We start from the raw sequence: 14949 nt of genomic DNA, 5'->3' as shown, positions 1-14949 counted from the left end.
GGCTCTACTGTATATATTTCTTATTATAAATCACAATACCATGATAATCCAATTAGGAACTTGAGCACACAATCTATGTCCTAACTCTGGCAATTCCTAACATTAACTTTGGCTTAAAGATTCTCATTAATGGATTTATTTGGCAGAAACAAGCTTATATACCTCCACCTGGTTATAAATATGTTTCCTTTTTTTTTTTTTTTTTTTTTAGAGGGAACTTTTTGTTCATTCTTATAAGAGGATGAATATGATTACTTTTCCTACTCTTGAGCAGGAGAGAAAAGCCATTATACTTCTAGGGACTGGGTCCTCCTTTCCTTGGAGGAGGACATGATAGATTATAGATTATATTCAATATCATAGGGTATTCTTACAAGGTGAATGACACTCATCCCAATGGGGTTTATCCTCCCTCCCCTTGAATCCAGACAGGGCTATGATTGCCTCGATTATGGAGTATCTCAGGAGGTAGGCTATGCGATTTCTTTTTTTTTTTTTAATTTATTTTTTTTTAAATGTTTTATTTATTTCTAGGAGAGAGAGAGAGACAGCGTGAGCAGGGGAGGGTCAGAGAGAGAGGGAATCACAAACTGAAACAGGCTCCAGGCTCTGAGCTGGCAGTCAGCACAGAGCCCGACGCGGGGCCCGAACCCATGAACCGCGAGATCATGACCTAAGCGCAAGCCAGACGCTTAACCGACTAAGCCACCCAGGCGCCCCTAGGCTATGCGATTTCTAATGCTAAGTCATAAAAAGGATGCGGTTTCTTCCTCTCTCTCCCGGAGGTATATAGGAGTTGTATGCCCAGGTACAGGTGGTATTGAGAGAGGAGTGGTATTGATAGCTAAAAACTCCAACATTTTTGAGGTGCCAATTTATACTGTAGGTATGATATGGGCTCAAGGAACTTTCATATTAGTTTTATTCATATTTTGAGGGCAAAAATTCTCCAAAGTCTACAGATTAGTTAAATAGTTAACAGAGAAGATTTGCTTGAGAGAATTTTCATTTAGAAGATTTTCCAATATCCTAAGAGTGGAAGTGGAGACTGAGAAAGAAAACCCAGGCCACAGTAACCTTATCTTTCTCAGGAACTAAAACATGTGATACACAGGAGATAAGCTTCATTAGAAAGAATTGCACAATTGACCATTTAGTTCAAAGGCAGAAAACAATTGTGATGTCTACCAAGAACTTGAAAGGACATGCTGGAGAGTTTCTGATTAATGACACAATTTTTTATTTATTCCTGCTGCTTCTTGGGAACTCATTTTGAGGGTTATTGACAGGTAACACATAGACAGTGAGGAGTCCTGTAATCTGAGCAAATTGCTAACATGCACTGGAGTACAGTCATTAAATTGCTTATGCCTTAAATCATCATGTACCAAATTCCTGATGGCTATATTGGGTAGGAAGTATACTGAGGAGGTCCACAATATATTGTAATTCCTAGGGGGAATACTGAGCACCTTGGGGTTTATATTAGAGAACCCCAAAGCTGAGCACATGAGAAGTAAACATTCCTGTTTCACACTAATTTTGTGCTGACCCACATGGCTTCTCTGCTCAAGAACATCATGTGATTCATTGTTTCTGTATTAACAAACACTGAACACTGGTAATTTGGTAATTTTGTAATCTTGCACTAACATCTGGTGTTCTTTGTTATGCTTATGTTCCACAGATTGCAAACATAATAGGTAAGAGTGAAAGAAAACAATAGGCCCCACATATTTTACACAGTATATATACTATATTAGTTTTCTTTTCAGTGTTCACTGAATAATTTTTTATCACTTGAAACTATTATGGTTCACCAATTAGCACACATTAAAATTTACCAATATGATGATATTGTATATCTAGTGACAAATAATTTGTGACATGTTAATGCAAGATACTCTAAGTACACAGAAGTGGAAATGGAACACTCTAACATTCTACACACTGTGTTTTCCTAATTCCATTTTTTATCTTCTTAACTGAACTCTGTATGCAGGGGTCAGCAGTTCATCTTCTGAGCTCCTATAGTAACTGATAATTGCTTGTGTGTGTGTGTGTATGTTTTGATACTGCTGTGCTTTATGGTTTACATATCTGGAAACCTCTAAAGGGTCAGATCTGTGGGTCATTCATGTTTCTAACACTTGCATGTCACATCTGTGCTTGGTGCAGAGGCTTAATTTATGTCTACCAAATAAAAGTATAGTTCTTTATATGTTATTTATATGTTAAATCTATTTTGGGCTCTTGGATTAAGATTCTGGTTGACATTTAAACTAGTGTAGAAAGCTTCTCCAAATTCTAGGCAGAGTTGGTATGCCCTGTAAAATTCTCAGAAGTAGATATACTCTGTTTCTGCTTTTACAAAATTGAAAATTAATCTGCCAAATCATCTGTGTCTGTGCTTATTTCTTTAGCATCTTTATTATTTTTCTCAGAGAGGAAGTATTAATACATTGTCTGTGGCTTCCTTCCTTCTTTATCCATAAGCATGTTGACAGTTCCTGTTTTATTACCATATAACTTTAGATATATCTAAACCCTTCTCAAAATTAAATTATTATATCATGTGTAAATTCATTACTTGAAATATCTCAGTCCATGCATTTGAGCAATATTATGAGGATTAGTGTCTTTAGATGAGCATTTCACCTTAAGGGGGAAAAATGTTATACCAAGCTTTGGTTCTTTCATAAAGGAAGCTATAATTTAAAATGTATACGTTTCAATAATTTTATTAATTATCTTAAAATATGTTCAAGGTTTATTCATGTATTTTATGAATTACATTTAGAAAGTTCATAAAAATTTAATAATTATTAAATAATTATTAAAATACTTTTGAGGGTAGAAAACAATCTCATTTCTACAAATAACTTTTAGGAAGGTAGGTCCAAGATGGCGGTATCAAAAGACACTGAACTCACCTCCTCCCACAGACACACTGAATCTACACCTCCATAGAGAGCAATTTTTCCTAAAAAAGAACCGAAGTCTGATTCAACAGCTTCTGTACAGCAAACAACAGTGGGCCCACATAGAAAGGAGGAGAAATGAAGACACAGTAATGACTGGAACCTCAACCCTAATGCTATGACTTGTGGTAGGGAGGAATATCACTAGGGTCCTACACACGGACTTGCTTGCCCTGAGGAACACTGAAAAAACAGCAACATAAACAGTAACTAGATTACAAATGAAGGAAATCCATTTATTAACACTAGACTATCAGCCAAATGGATGGAAAACTGTTGAAATTCTCACTGGGCTTGAAATTCTCTCCTGGGTTACCCTGTCCGAGCCCCCTCCAGCTCCAGCCCTCCTGCCAGGAGTTGGCTTGGTACACTTCCAGTCCACACCTGCTCTGAACCCAGTTGTCTCACGAAGGCAGTGGTGGCAAGCTCTTGGACCCCTCCAGACCACGTGTGATTTGGCTCCAGCCACTTTGCCAGGATAGCTCCAGTACGGCATGCCTGGGGACCCCTCGACCTGTGCCCACTCCAGCTCCAGTTGGCTTGCCAAAGCTTCCAGGCACACACAGGCTACACAGGGGAGGAAGCCACACAAGGCTGCTTCTTCAAGACTGGAAGAGGTAGCTGTTCTGCCTACCTTCAACAAAGAACTTCAACAAAGAGATAGAAAATATTAAAAGAACCATTCAGATCTTGAGAAACTTAACAGAAGACCACGGGGGAGGGGAAGGACAAACAAAAAGTTACAGAGTGAGAGGGAGGCAAACCATAAGAGACTCTTAAATACAGAGAACAAACTGAGGTTTGAGGTTGGAGGTGGGGGAGAGGGGAAAATGGGTGATGGGCATGGAGGAGGGCACTTGTTGGGATGAGCACTGGGTGTTATATGGAAACCAACTTGACAATAAATTATATTAAAAAATAAATAAAAAGAACCACTCAGAGCTGAAGAATACAATAAATGAAAAGAAAAATACACTAGAGGGAATCAATAGCAGTTTAGAGGAACAAAAGAATAAATCCATGATCTGGAGACAGAACAGTAAAAATCACCAAGTTAGAACAATAATGAGAAAAATAGTTAATAAAGTGAAGATAGTTTAAAGGACCTCTAGAACAACATCAAGTGTACTAACATTCTCATTTAGAGGTCCCCAAAGGAGAACAGAGAGAGAAAGAAGCAAAAAACTATTACTTTGAACAAGTAATAGGCTGAAAACTTCCCTAATTTGGAGAAGGAAAGAGGCATCTAGGTCCAGGAAGCATCGAGAGTCCCAAACAAGATGAATTTAAAAGAGATCCACACTAGACATATCACAATTAAAATGACAACATTAAAGAGAGAATCTTAAAGGCAGTAAGGGAAAAATAAATAGTCATATATAAGCGAAACCCTAGAAAACTATCAGCTGTTTTTTTTCAACAGAAACTTTATAGGCCAGAAGAGAGGGTCATGATATATTTAAAGTAATGAAAGGAAGAAAATTACAACAAAGAATACTGTACGTAACAAAATTATCACTCAGAATTGAAGGAGAGATAAAGGGTTTCCCAGACAAGCAAAAGCTAAAGGAGTTTATCACCACTAAATCAGCTCTACAGGAAATATTAAAGGGACTTTTATAAGCAGAAAAGAAAAGGCCTTAACTAGAAATAAGAAAATATATGGAAGAAAAAAATCTCAATGGTAAAGGCAAATATATAGTAAAGGCAATGGGTCAGCCACTTAAGAAGCTAGTATGAAGGTTAAAAGGCAAACAATAATAAAATCAACTATAATTAAACTAAGTACTTAAGGGATGTACAAAGTAAAAAGATGTAAAATATGATGTCAATAACAAAACTTTGGTGAGGGGAGTAAAAGGTAGTGCTTTTAGAATGCATTTGATCTTAAGTAACTATCACCTTAAAATATAGTGCTACAAATATTATTATAATATATAATACTTTATTACATATGATTATATTATTATATACTATTTTACTTCATTATATATTATATAATATATATTATGTATATGTTCATATATATTACATATTATATATGTTTAATTTTAATAATATGGATATATATGAACCTCCTGATAACCACAGCCCAAAACCTACAATAGACACACAAAAAATAAAGCAAAAGAAATCCAAACATAATACTAAAGACAGTCATCAAACCACAATGGAAGTGACTGAGATAAGAAATGAACAGAGAAGAACTACAAAAGCAACCAGAAGCAATTAACAAAATAGCAATAAGTACATACCTATAAATAGCTACTTTAATTGTAAATGAACTAAATGCTCCAATCAAAAGACATAGGGTGGCTAAATGGATTAAAAAATAAATAAATAAACTCAAACACACCACAAAATAAGACCTACATATGTGTGACCTATAAGAGACTCACTTCAGATCTAAAGACACACAGACTGAAAGTGAAGGGATGGGAAAAGATATTCCATGAAATGGAATTTCCATGAAAATGGAAATGAAAAGAAAGCCGGAATAGCAATATTCTTACCTAACAAAATTGACTTCAAAACAGAGACTGTAACAAAAGAGAAAGGGCATTACATGATAAAGGGCTCAATACAATAAAAAGCTGTAACATTTATAAATATTTATGCACCCAACATAGAAACACCTAAATATATACTAAAAAAATTAACAGATATAAAATGAGAAATTGACAGTAATACAATAATAGTAGGGGACTTTAAAATCCTACTTACATCAATGTAGATAATACACAAGAAAACATTGGCCTTAAATTTTTCTTCCAGATAGATAATCAACAAGAAAATATTGGCCTTAAATGACACATTCGACCAGATGAACTTAAGAGTTATATACAGGACATGCTATCCAAAAACTGCAGAATGCAAATTCTTTTTAAGTGCACATAAAACATTCTCCAGGACAGATCACATCTTAGGCCACAAAACAAGTATCAACAAATCTAAGAAGATGGAGATTATATCAAGCATCTTTTCTGACCACAATGATATGAAACCAGAAATCAATTACCAAAAGAAAACTGGAAAAAAAAAGTCACAAATGTGGAGACTAAACAACATGTCACAAAATACCAATAGTTCAAAATCAAAGAAATCAAAGAGGAATTTAAAAAAAAATACCAAGAGACAAAAATGAAAACACAACTTTTCAAAATCTTTAGGATACAACAAAAACAATTCTAAGAAGAAAATTAATAGTGATACAGACCTACCTCAAAAATAATAAAAGTCTCAAACAAATAATCCAACTTTATACCTAAAGGAACTAGAAGAAGATGCATAAAGATCAAAATTAGTAGAAGGAAGGAAATAATAAAGATCAGGGTCAAAATGAAATGATATAGAGACTAAATGAAATAAGAACTAAAAACAAAAAACAAAACCCAAAACAAAAGATTACTAAAAGCTAGTTTCTTGAAAAGATAATTGATAAATTAGATAAGAAATTGATAAACCTTTAGTCAGACACATCAAATATACAAGATCAGAATGAAAGAGAAGTTATAACTGACATCACACAAATACAAAGGATAAGAGACTGCTACAAACAATTATAGGTCAGCAAATTGGAAAACCTAGGAGAAATGGATAAATTCCTAGGAATACACAATCTTCCAAAACTGAATCATGAAGAAACAGAAAATATGAATATTGATTATAAGTAATGAAATTAAATCAGTGATTTAAAAAATTCATCCCCCCAAAAGTCTAAGAGCAGACAGTTTCACAGTTGAATTATACCAAACATTAAGAGTTAGTACCTATCATTCTCAAATTATTTCAAAAAATGATGAGGAAGGAATGCTTTTAAGGTCATTTTAGGGCACCTGCACTACCTTGATACCAAAATCAGATCAAGGCACCATAAAAAAAGAGAATTACAGGCCAATATCCCTGATGAACACACATGCAGAAATCCTCAATAAAAATATTATCAAATTTTATTCAAAAACAAATTAAAAGGATCATTCACCATGCCCAAACAGATTTATTCCAGGGATGCAGGTATAGTTCAACACCTGCAAATCAATCAGTGTGGTACATCACATTAACTAAACAAAGGATAAAGACATGGATCCCACTCTTGCCACTTTCATTCAACATAGTATTGGAAGTCCCGGCCACAGAAATTAGGCAAAAAAATAAAACGATAAAAATAAAGTGCATCCAAATTGAAAAGAAAGAAGTAGAACTGTTACTATTTACAGGTAACATGATACTGTATACAGAAAACCCTAAAGACTCCACTAGAAAAGTTTTAGCAAACTAATAAATGAACTCAGTAAAGTATAGGATACAAAATTAACAAACAGAAATTCATTGCATTTCTATACACTAATAAGGAGCATTAAGAGAAGACAAATCAAGGGAAAAAAAATCCCATTCACAACTGCATCATAAAGAATAAAATACCAAGGAATAAATTTAACTCAGGAGGTGAAAGACTTGTACTTTGAAAACTGTAAGTTATTGGTGAAAGAAGTTGAGATGACACAAAAATTGGGAAGATATACTATGCCCATAAATTGGAAGAATTAATATTGTTAACATGTCCATGCTCCCCGAAGCAAACTACAAGTTCAATGAAATCCCCATCAAAATACCAATTCTAGAAAAAAAAATCCTAAAATGTCTATGGATCCACAAAAGATCCTGAATAGCCAAAGCAATCTTGAGAAAGAACAAAGCTGGAGGTATCATGTTCCTTGATTCCAAATTATACTACAAAGCCATAGTCATCAAACTAATATGGTACTGGTAGCAAAGCAGACACTTAGACGAGTGGAATAGAATAGAGAGCCTAGAAATAAACCCATGCACATATGGTCAATTAATCTATGACAAAGGAGGCAAGAATATACAGTGAGAAAAAGACAGTATCTTCAAAAAACTATAATGTGAAAACTGGATAGCTACACGCAAAAGAATAAAACTGGACCACTTACACCATACACAAAAATAAATTCAAAATGGTTAAGGACTTGAATGTAAGACATGAAACCATAAAACTTCAGGAAGAAAATAGGCTAAACTCTGACAATATAACTTTAGCAATATGTTTTTGGATCAATCTCCTCAGGCAAGGGCAGCAAAAACAAAGATAAACAAATGGGATTATATGGGGTTTACAAAGTAAAAAGCTTTTGCACAGTAATAGAAACCATCAACAAAATTAAAAGGCAATCTATTGAATAGGAGAATATATTTGTAAATCATATGTTCAGTAAGGGGTTAATATCCAAAATACATAAAGAATGCAAATTAATATCAAAAAAATTCAAAAAACTCTATAAAAACTTTAAAAACCCAACCCACCCCCCAAAAAAACAAAATTAAAAAAAGGGGCATGAATAGACATTTTCCCCAAAGAACACATACAGATGGCCAACAGGTATATGAAAAGGTGCTCAACTTCACTAGTCATCTTGAAAATACAAATCAAAACCACATGAGATATCATCTCACAACGATCAGATTGACTTTTACCAAAAAGAAAAAGAATAACAGGTGTTGGCTAGAATGTTAAGAAAAGGGAACCATTGCACACTGTTGGTGAGAATGTAAATTGGTGCAGCCAGGATGGAGGTTCCCTCTCAAATTAAAAATAGAAATACCACATGATCATGATTCCACTTCTGGGTATTTATCTGAAGAAAATGAAAACACTAGTTCAAAGAGATATGTGCACCTTAATGTTCATTGCAGCATTATTTACAATAGCCAACATGTGGAAGCAAACTAAGTGTCCAATGAGATAAAAGGATAAAGAAGATGTGGTGTACAGATACAATAGAATGTCACTCAGCCATGAAAAAGAGTGAAGTCTTGTCACTTGCGACAACATGAATGGACCTACAGGGTATTATGCTAAGTGAAATAAGCCAGACAGAGGCGAATGCCATATGATTTCACTTACATGTGGCATCTAAAAAACAAAACAAACAAAAAAAGTAGAAACAGAAAAGCTGGTAGTTGCCAGAGAGTGGGGAATGGGCAAAATGAGTAAAGAGTAGTGGGGGTACAGGTTTCCTGTTATGGAATATATAAGTCATAGGGATAAAAGGTACAGCATAGGAGATATAGTCAATGGTATTGTAATAGTGTTATGCGGTGACAGATGGTAGCTACACTTGTGAGCATAGCATAACATTAAACTTGTAGAATCACTATGTCGTACATCTGAAAGTAATGGTGTGTCATATGTCAACTGTACTTCAAAAAAAAGTAAAGTGATCCAAAAGGACATTGTATTTTGAGAAATTGGAAAATTCATCAAGAAGATATAGCAATTCGGAGTGCCTGGGTGGCTCAGTTGATTGAGTGTCCAACTTTGGCTCAAGCCGTGACCTCATGATTTAGGAGTTTGAGCCCTGCCTCAGGCTCTGTACTGACAGCTCAGAGCCTAGAACCTGCTTCATATTCTGTGTCTCCCTCTCTCTCTGCCTCTCCCCTGCTCTCACTCTGTCAGCCTCTCTCTCAAAAATAAATAAAAACATTTAAAAAGAACCCCACAAAGATATAGCCATTATAAATTTTAATTAAAAATATTTTTAAAAACATTTATTTATTTTTGAAAGAGAGAGACAGAGTGAGACGGCATGAGCAGGGGAGGGGCAGAGAGAGAAGACGACACAGAATCTGAAGCAGGCTCCAGGCTCTGAGCTGTCAGCACAGAGCTCAATGCGGGACTTGAACCCATGAACTATGAGATCGTGACCTGAGCTGAAGGTTAACACTTAACCAACTGAGCCACCCAGGCACCCCACAATTCTAAATTTATATGTGTGTGATAAGGCAGTCCAAAATGTATGAAGAAAAATGATACAATTGATAGACTGTTCCATAATAATATTTAGAAACTTCAATATCCCACTTTCAATAATGAATAGAAAAACTAGAGCAAAGGTCAATAAGGAAACATAGGACTCCATAATAAAGTAATAATTCTCACTTCCAGTTTGGAATATATAAGTTTTGAACTTGAGAATATCAATTTCAAGTAAATCACAGGCTCATAACAAAGCAAGCAATATTCACTGCCTATGACATATAATTCTGTTTATGTGTAAACATTTGTTCCATATGAATCTCACATTCTTCCTCTGTGAAGTGGTTTAATAACTAATTATAGATATGGACAGATGCAATGGCTAAATTACAAAGTACTGACTTTATAACAAACACTCAATAAACTAAGTTAATACATATATTATTATTAAAATACTGGAGAATGATGAAGCATTGCTGAACATTTTACATAATAAAGAATATTGGTCAGCAAAAACAAACAAACAAACCCCCTCAAGAGTTACTCAATTTGTGCAATAGTACCTCAGGTGACATATAAAGCAATGTCTTAATACATCAAGATCCTATCTTTTCTTTTCCCCTAAAAGCACAAGTAATTTTATAGTTTCAGTAAGTATTCTCATCTTTTTGCAGCCTTGGTATACAACTAATTGTTGTTATCATGAATATGAGTTCTGCATAGAAAATGGATATTCTGATACCATAACTTGGCTTTTTCTTCCTTCCTCCCATTGTGTATACTATTTAGAGGAAATCTATTTGAGAAAACTTTATTTTCTTCTAGAAGTAGTTGTTTTCTTTTTTTATACTCCAGCCTTGATTTGGGAAGATTTGTTACTTTATTAGTGATGCAGCAAAAAATACTCTAGTAGCAGGAGTTAATAAAACTTTGTAAGGGCTAATGGAAGAATGAGTCAGGTCATAATGAGAACACCATTATGTTTTATTGAAGTAGTATCCGACATCCTGCCATTAGCATTTCATGTGCAGTACAGCAGCCAGAGCGAACTAGTTAGGTAAGTAGACGATGACGGCAGGCTTGAACGGGTTTTAGCCACTTGTTACACTGCTAACGAGCTATGTGTAATTAACCTTCTGCCTTTCAGCATTTGTAAAATGGTAAGGCTAATAACAATAATGCTTACATCATAGGGTTATTGTAAAGAGCAAAAGATAATGTATATAGGAAACTTAGAATAATGACTGGTATGTAGTATTCAATATACCTTAGCTATTATTGTTAATAGTCACAGTCTAGAATACTAAGGTATAATCATTTATATATAAATTTAATTGTGAGCAAGGGGCAAATAATTCTAATGATCCCATTTTGTGAATGGGGAAACTGAGACATATAATTTTATTAAGTGTTTATCCTAAGAGCCTTTTGATACGAGCTTGTACCTGGAGACATAACAACCTAATTCCTATTTCATTCAAGAAGGCTTCTCCTTTACTGAAAATAGCACATGTATCATGGAATAAAGAAAATCTTATATGCATATCATCTACATTATTTGCACCAAGAAGTGTTTTTCGAACTAGAGAGCACTATCCCTAATGGTAGGTGAGAATAATAAACTAAAAGTACTGGAAGCCGAAGGGGCAGAGCTAGAAGCAGCCAGCCAAAAGAGAGAACTTTATCTGAACTCTCCTGTTGTATCATTTAATTTTTTTAATGTTTTTTAAAATTTATTTCTGAGAGAGAGACAGCACGAGCAGGGGAGGGTCAGAGAGAGAGGGAGACACAGAATCTGAAACAGGTTCCAGGCTCTGAGCTGGCTGTCAGCACAGAGCCCAACACGGGGCTGGAACCCATAAACTATGAGATTGTGACCTGAGCCGAAGTCGGATGCTTAACCGACTGAGCCACCCAGGTGCCCTTCTCGTGTTGTATCATTTAAAAATGGTGAATGTGTCCTTTGACTTTTCTTTCCATCAGATTCTGGTAGGAAACAATTGGTACTTTCCAACTGCGTAATTGAGAAGAATTTTATAAAGAGATTGTGTATAAAGGCGCAGGTAGGTTTTCGGGTGACCACAAATTAGGAGTGCAGGACCATGGGGTCTAGTGGACAGGCTGGGGTCAAGCATATCACTCCTAGGCCTAGGGAGTCCAGGAAAGGAGGAACCACCAGAACTGAGCCTAATGGGAAGGTCTGCCTGGTAGGAGCTCTGGCTTTGTTGAACATGGCACAGACAGCACATAGCACCCTAATGGGGGGATCCGGGAAATAAACGTCCCAGCCTTATTCCTCTCTGCCACCCGTCTCCAGCCCTGGAGGCAGTGGGAAGCAGCAAGGCCAGGGGGCCTGTGGGACCAGGCTGTACAAGTCAGCCTGCAAGTGCACAGAGCAAGATGTGTCATGGTGAAAGGCGGAAAGACAAGAGCACATGGAAAGTTCTAGCACATCTATATACATTTATATTTGCTTGAATATTAAAGTGACTTAAGTATTTACCTATTAAAACCATCATCTCATGTTTCAGGAAAATTGATTCCTCAGGATGAAAAGGTTCGTGTCCTGGTTTGGGGAGCACAGAAATAAATTCTTGACTGAACAGTTGATCTTTGGCAATTTCACACCCCCAAATGAATGCTGTATTAGTTTTCTCTTGCTGTGTAACTAACGACCAGAAACTCAGCACATTTAAGCAGTGCATATTGGTTATCTCACAACTTCTGTGGTCAGAAGTAGCAGCATTTCTGGACTCTCCAAAATCCAGGTGTTGAGTCTTGCCTGACAGAAATCAAGGTGTTGGTTAAGGGCTATGGTTCTCACCTGAGTTTGGGGCTCCTCTTTGGGAGCACACTGGTAGTTGGCAGACTTTATTTCCTTGTGGTTGTAGGGCCAAGTTGCTGTTTTCCCTCTGGCTACCATCTGGAGACTCCTCGCAGCTCCTAGAGGGGGCCCACACTTCCTTGCCCCGTGACCTCTCCATCTGCAGCTGACAACATAGAATGCTTGATTTCTTATAGGCCTGCTGGAGTGTCTCTCTGACTTCTGGCCAGTTGGAGAAAACTCCCCTTTTAAAGGGCTCATGTGATTTGGTCTGGTACATGCAGATATCTCTCTATTTGTTTTTAAGTTTATTTATTTATTCTGAGGGAGAGAGAGTGTGCACAAGTGAGCAGGGAAGGGGCAGAGAGAGAGGGAGTGAGAGAATCCCACGGAGGCTCTGCTCTGCACTGTCAGTGGGTTCGAACTCACGAACAGTGAAATCATGACCTGAGCCGAAACCAAAAATCTGACACTTAACCGACTGAGCCACCCAGGTGCCCCAATCTCTCTATTGTAAGGTCACCTGAATTACATCTACAAAATCACTTCACAGCAGTGACTGATTGAATAACTGGGCAAAGGTGTGTGCACATCAGGAGCTGAGAATCTTGAGAATGAGCCTCGAATGTTGTCTACCACAGAGGGCCTGAAGAAACCAAAGTGGAATTACCTGGGACTCTCCCCCCACAACCTCTGCAAGGTCTAAAATGTATGGTATTTATGGGTATCTAGACTAGCAAGAGCTGCAAATGTGAATGCTTTCAGGGACCAAACAGATAGCATGGCTCAGTCATGTGAATTTCCAGTATTTTCTATTCACACAAATCTTCATGTCAGGTGGCAAGGTCATCATAAGTGACATCTTTTATTTCATTTTTGGGGACACCCCCTCAATTCAGCAGATGTAGGTCACTCAAAATTGTAAATGGAGTCTCAATTCAAATTTAAAATGTCCAGTCTCATTCATAATCCTTATTTTATAATTGAAAGTCCTCTTTTTACCAGCTCCACAGACTCATATGAAGAAGGGTGTTGGGATTTGGATTCTTGTTTCTTTACACCCCTTAGAGATTTTTTTCAAGTTTATTTATTTATTTTGAGAGAGAGCATGAGTGGGGGCAGGCAGAGAGAGTGAGGGAGGGAGAGAGAATCACAAGCAGGCTCTGCACTATCAGCATGGAACCCAATGTGGGTGGCTCGAACTCACAAACTGCAGGATCACCACCTGAACTGAAATCAAGGGTCAGGAGCTTAACCAAGGTGCTTAACCCAGGTGCTCCTCCACCTCTTAGACATTCTAATTCTGCCAAATAATCTGGTTGAAGACCAGGGAGAGAAAGAAACAGGAGATCTGGAAAGGTTATAATTTCCTAAGGGTTGCATGCTCTAAGCAGGTGTTTACATCTAACCTGCTCTCATTGGCTTTCTGTAGATTCTTTACTTTTAAAGTTAATTTATTTAAAAATTTTTAATGTTTACTTATTTTTGAGAGAGAGGCAGGGTATAAGCATGAGAGGGCAGAGAGAGAGGGAGACACAGAATCTGAAGCAGGCTCCAGGCTCTGAGCTGTCAGCACAGATTCCGATGCAGGGCTCGAACCCACAAATCGCGAGATCATGACCTCAGCGAAAGTCGGACGCTTAACCGATTAAGCCACCCAGGTGCCCCGAAAATCATCACCTTATTAAAATTGAGATTATCTCCATAATTCTATGGATCAATAACTCCTCTCCTAAAATGAAACCATCTAGACAACCTAATTTTCAATGGTATGTGACATGCCTTTTCTGTCATAAACGTAAGCAAAGAGGAGAGGACTTACCCTGACAGGAAACCACATGTAGGAAGCCTCCTCCGGATACATGAACATCCCATATTCTGGATGGGTCATCTCCTCAAACAGACAGTGGAAAAACTCTACCTTGACTCCTCCAGAGTCAAGCCACCCAGGTGCACCAGTATTTATCTGGCTTTATATATCTATAAAAAGTTTACTAAGTAGAATAAAATGGCAAAATGCCAGCCTTTTTATAACTGAGTGATAAAGTTCAAGGAAAGAAGACAGCAAATCTCAAAGGAGTAGGGGAAGGAAATGACATTTTGTTTTGGCTATGTTATTTAATCCACACAATTTTGCAAAGTGTGTGCTTTTGTCCTCAATTTACAGATGAATGTGCCGAGTCTCAAAAAGACTAAATGACTTGGACAAGGAATTTGGCTTTAAAGCTGAAATTTGAACCCAGGTTTCCTCGGTTCTAAGCCTAGGTATTTACCACTATATCCCTTTGAACATCCAATTTATATGTCTCAAGTATCTACCACTGAAAAAAATTGACTGGAAAAGAGTGTGCATTAATATGCAAAAC

This window comes from Hyaena hyaena, unplaced genomic scaffold (genome assembly GCF_003009895.1).
Source record: "Hyaena hyaena isolate Hyena2069 unplaced genomic scaffold, ASM300989v1 scaffold_255, whole genome shotgun sequence".
NCBI classification, from domain to species: Eukaryota; Metazoa; Chordata; class Mammalia; order Carnivora; family Hyaenidae; genus Hyaena; species Hyaena hyaena.
This window is presented reverse-complemented; position numbering follows the sequence as displayed.